General features: G+C 31.3%; 1 pseudogene; it reads left to right on the forward strand.

The window, feature by feature from the left end:
- Positions 1-2,067: 2,067 nt before the first annotated feature.
- Positions 2,068-3,688, forward strand: LOC145600375 (peroxidase 57 pseudogene; annotated as a pseudogene).
- Positions 3,689-5,735: the final 2,047 nt, after the last annotated feature.

Genomic DNA, 5,735 nt, shown 5'->3' on the forward strand with positions numbered 1-5,735 from the left:
TCTCCGAGATTGGTGCTATATTAGATCTTAATTGTTAGATTTTAGATTACAATTGTCATATATTAGATTATAAATATCAGAAATTAAATTATATTTGTCAGAAATTAGGTTATATATACTACTATATAAGATATTGGATATTTAGATATTAGATTATTAATGTCAGATATTAGGTTATTATAGTCAGGTATTAGGTTTATTTTGTTTGGTAATAAATTAGCTAGTATGGTCAGGTATTAGGATTATTAGTGTCATGTATAAAAATATTATTGTCAGGTATAAGAATATTAGTGTCATGTATTAGAATATTATTGTCAGGTATAAGAATATTAGTGTCATATTGGAATATTATTGTCAGATTTTAAAACATTAGTGTCATGTACGTATTAGAATATTACTGTCATGTATTAGAGTATTATTGTCAGATATTAAAATATTAGTGTCAGGTATTAGAATATTATTGTCATGTATTAGAATATTATTGTCAGATATTAAAATATTAGTGTCATGTATAAGAATATTATTGTCAGGTATTAGACTATTACTGTCATATGTATTTGGTGTTGCGAGCCTCGCGATCGAGTTTAGTTAGCCCGCGCCTTTTTTGTTGGACTTTTGTTATTGAGCCCGGTCTCACGTGAGTCCGGTCTCACACAAAACCTTTTGAAATAAATGTTCCCCCATGCGATTATTTTAAAGGATCCAAATGTTTATAACTTTGCTTTAGTATTTTTAAGTTCAACGTTTAATATTTGGACATTTTGTAAAAAACTACCTAGCTTATAAAACACTTTTTTTGCGAGAAACTACCTAACAAAAAAAATGTTGTAAGAAACTACCTTATAAAAGGGTAATGTTGTAAGAGACTACCATTGATCGGAAAGTCACCGTTGACTTTCAAATTCCGGCGTTGACATCATCACGTGCCAATCTCGTGACTTTTAATTCACTCTTTCCCTCCTTTTTTCTTAATTGGCACGTGACATAATCAACGCCGGAAAATAAAAGTCAATGTGATTTTTCGACCAAGGGTAGTCTTTTACAACATTTATCCTTTTATAAGGTAGTTTCTTACAACATTTTTTTTATTAGGTAGTTTCTCGCAAAAAAAGTGCTTTATAAGGTAGTTTTTCACAAAATGTCCTTAATATTTTATACTTCCTCCGTTCTATTAATATTGCAACAAGGAGGAAATTACGCATCCCAATATACATTTTATATGCTAAATATCTATAATTCTGTTATAGTAAAAATAATAAAAGTTGATATTGTGAAAGTATTTTATGAGACAAATCTAATATGACTATATTTTGTTTAATGTATAAATCATATTATATGGTCAAAAAAGAGTGATGAATAGTGCAAAAAATCTATTGTTGCAATATTAACAGAACGGAGGAAGTACTATTCACATATATTCCTTAATAATATTATGATATAAAATATGCAATAATAACAAGTATGAAATCTCAACTTTATTTACAATTGAAAAAACAGAGAAAAAAAAAAATAAGTTTCCGATATACCTTCGAATATTTTGAGTTGAGCTTGTTGTAAAAATGTAAAATCAGGCTATATTCTTGTGTTTTCATATTCTAATTGGAAGTCAACTCTTCTATTATGTGTTCTATCCCAAATTTCTTGGCAATGTACAATAATAATAATATGATAATATTGTTCAGAATAATTGTCTAGGAAACATCCACCTACCATAATAATATAAGGAATAATCTGCAGGTTATTACGTATACACCGACGTATAAATGTACATGTACATTCCACGGCGAATTTAATCGGAGACAATACAATCTGCTTCGCACGTATTGTTGCAAAACTAATTGTGATTTTTATTTTTTAACAGCCAAGTTTAGAAATTATTGATTAATTATTAAATAAATCTAAATTATTAACAAATTTTATAATTCAAAAGTTTAATTTGCATGTCTTCCATTGATATATAAATAGGCATTTGCGCAATTGAAACATACAAACCAAATTGCTAACACATTTGCAAACGTACACTAGCAATTTTATCCATAATCGTTCACAATAAGCAAAAAAAATATAATGAAGTTTCCGGTTACTAGTATTTTGGTTAGAGTGTTAGCTCTAACCATGCTCATCTTGGCTCTAAGCCATGTGGGTCAATCCAAAGGTTCGGGTTGGAAACAAGGAGGTTCAAAATCGAACCATGGTCGTAAATCCTATGGTTCTACTCATGGGCAAAAGAGCCATGGTTCCAAGGGTGGACACATGGGTCGTGGAAATAACAAGCCCCCTAGAAATAGTCCTACCCCAGTCACTTCAAGTCCTCCTCTTAGCCCTCCTCCGAGTCCTCCTACCCCTACTAGACCTTCGGGTTTGCAAGTTGGGTTTTATAAGGGTCTATGCCCTAACAAACTAGTGGATATTGAGGCAGCGCTTACAGCCAAAGTACAAGAACATTTCCTAAAGGATCCAATTATTCTTCCTGCCATCCTTCGTATGCAATTCCATGATTGTTTCGTACATGTAAGCCCTTAACTTTCTTTCTATCTCTATTGTTGCATCAATTTTATTTTCAAAGGGTGATCACATTATAAACAAACAGTTATTATTATAGCTTAATAGGTACTTATAGTTACCTCATCTTGTAAAATGTTTTTTTTTTTCCCCTTAATAAAATTACACGATTGATCATGCAAAAGTTTATAGTGCATGTACGTCGTTGTCATATAAAATGCTAACTAATGTGACTTAATACAAGTATTAGTAATTCCAGCACCCATTATGTCATAATTATTTATAAATATGTCATCTAATGATTTTTTTTATTTTTATTTTTTAAAGGGATGTGATGCATCAATCCTTATAAATGGACTTTCCACTGAGAAAACAGCTGGTCCCAACCTTAGCGTAAGAGGATATGAATTGATTGATGCCATGAAAACTATAGCAGAAGCACAATGTCCAGGAGTTGTATCGTGTGCTGACATTATTGCTATTGCTACTAAGGAGCTTATTAAACTGGTAACTTCATAGCCTTATTTATTTAATTACTTGAATTGTTTAATTTATATCAAGAGAAAATTTGCATCTTTTTGTTATAAATATTTTAATAAATTGTCTCCAAAATTAATAGGGAGGTGGGCCAAACTATTCGGTACAAACCGGACGAAGAGATGGACTAGTGTCAAGAGCCCAAGATGTTAATCTTCCAAGCCCATTTTTGACAGTTAGTGAAACTATTTCAGCATTCAGTGCAAAAAGATTTACAACAGAAGAGATGGTTATTCTTTTAGGTTGCCACACAGTTGGTGTCTCAAGCTGTGCATTCTTCCAAAATAGACTTTACCAAGGTACTACCCAATTTGACCCAATTATGGACCCAACTCTTCGCCAACAACTTATGCCAATATGCCCTAAGGGCATAACAGCGAACAATTCCACATTTCTTGATCAAAATCCACAGAGCTCGAATATAGTCGACAACTCTTTCTTTGTTCAAATCCAAAAGCAAAGAGGAATTCTCCCAATCGACCAAGCATTGGCTCGTGATCCTAAAACGATTCCCTTTGTTCAACAATTCGCGCAAAGTGCTTCCGTATTCAACTCAAAATTGGCTAGTGCCATGGTGAAATTGCAAGCACTTGATGTACTAACAGGCAATCAAGGAGAAATTAGAAAAACGTGCAGTAGGTTCAACTAATTAATTTCAAAGGGGCTTTTGATACTGAAAGTTGATAGCTGAATTGAAGGCTGCATCATATCAAGCCTGCGTTGAGAACTTGTTGAACTTTTTTTTTTTTACTAATTTTTTTTTTATCATCCCAATTGCATTTAAATGTAATCATATGGGTTATTTCTTACCCAATGATCGTTCAGATTTTAATTTATTTAATATCAAGTAATTTTCATTCTTTAATACTCTAATGCAAATGAATAGCGTTTGAATTTTTCAAAAAGTATCATTGAAGTTGCATGAAATTGTACAATGCAAATAGAATCAAACATTTCCTATTTTATATATACTAGGGATTCTTACGCGCGCGATGCGTGCAGATGACTAGCCTTTTAAGTAGAATTATTATTGGTGGTCTTTATGTCTCATGCATATTTGCATGGTATTTTATTATATCTATTTGCATAGTAATTTTTAAGTACTTATTGATGAGACAAATTAAATAAATTTAACAAGTCATCATATAATTATATATTTTTGTAAAAAAATGGAGAGTCTAAAAAATGCTTTGAATATTGAAATAAACACAAATAATTATTCAATTTTGGTGATTCAAGGGACAATTTTAAGGCTTTTAAATTCAGGGGGAGGGGGGTAAATATGTAAATGGAGAGTCTAGCAAATGCTTTATATATTGAAATAAACACAAATAATTAATCAATTTTAGAGACAATTTTAAGGCTTTTGAATTCAATGGGGTAAATATGTAAAACAACATTTTTAGGGATATAAATGTCCATGCACTATTCATAAGAGTATTCTCCCACTTTTTATAAGGTATGGATCTTAAAACCCCCCCCCCCTCCCCCCGCGCCAAACAAGAAAAAAAAAACACATTAAACTTGGGTATCAACCAATAGATATTTAAGTTTTTGGTTAGTTTTGATGCAAATCTTAGTGTTACTGTGGGTCAAATTACCACATCTTAAATAAATAAAGTTGACCAAAATTCAATCTTAATCAAAAATAAATTATTGAAATAGATTATTTCTAAATAAAAGAAATAATACATATAACTATATAAGTATCAAACATTAAGAAATAAAGAGAGAGTTTAAGAAATTACGGGGACTACTCCTATTGTCATATTTCTCTCTCTTTTTAAACTCTCTCTTTTTTTCTTACATGACTATTTTTGGTCAGAAAATTTAAGTCAACACTGGAGCTTGGTCAAAGGACCCACTCCACAACCCAAATGGGATATAAGGATCTTTTCTGCCACCTTATTTTTATAAAAGGATCTTCCTCACAAGCTCAACTAGCTAATTAAAAGGACCTTCCTCGCAAATTTTCCTTTTTATTTTGATATTTTTGGTAGTGGTTGGCTGGTTGCTATTGTAATGATTATTTACATATTTAAGCCTTTTTCTTCTTTTTGATGATTAAATTTGTCCTTTGTTCAGGAGGCCTTAGGCCTTCACCCTTCACTGTCCCCTATCGAACATCGACTTGAATTAGGAGTCTTTTCTATTTTAAAACGTAAAATATAATTACGTACATAATTTACTCATTATGTGTATTCCTAAGTGTATTCTTAATATTGCCGCCCCCGTTTTTAATTACTCATACAAGATAAGTGAAATTCAAGTGAATAATAATGTGATACACACACTATGCACGTTGAGTTCAATATATTGCTTCGTGACATCAGCTTGTGGTACCTATTACTCCACGCGTCACTTGATGTTTATCCTATTTTGAGCGTTTCCAAAAGATTACCATGTATATATATTTTTTTTTGGTGCAAAATAAAGATTACCATGTATATTATACATGTATGTAGACGGTATTACGATAGATCACAACTTTATTCTTACAATAAATTGAAAATAATATCCCACAACTTTATTCTTACAATAAACTGAAAATAATATCCCACAACTTTATTCTTACAATAAATTGAAATTTTTTTTTTTTTGGAAGCCCCTTGAGGCTTGAGCCCTTGAGGTAATTCTCATTAAGTTGCTTCAAACATCACCTACAAAAATTGACAGAATTTTGATACTTGGGATTA

This window comes from Chenopodium album, chromosome 21 (genome assembly GCF_948465745.1).
Source record: "Chenopodium album chromosome 21, dcCheAlbu1.1, whole genome shotgun sequence".
Classification (NCBI taxonomy): Eukaryota; Viridiplantae; Streptophyta; class Magnoliopsida; order Caryophyllales; family Amaranthaceae; genus Chenopodium; species Chenopodium album.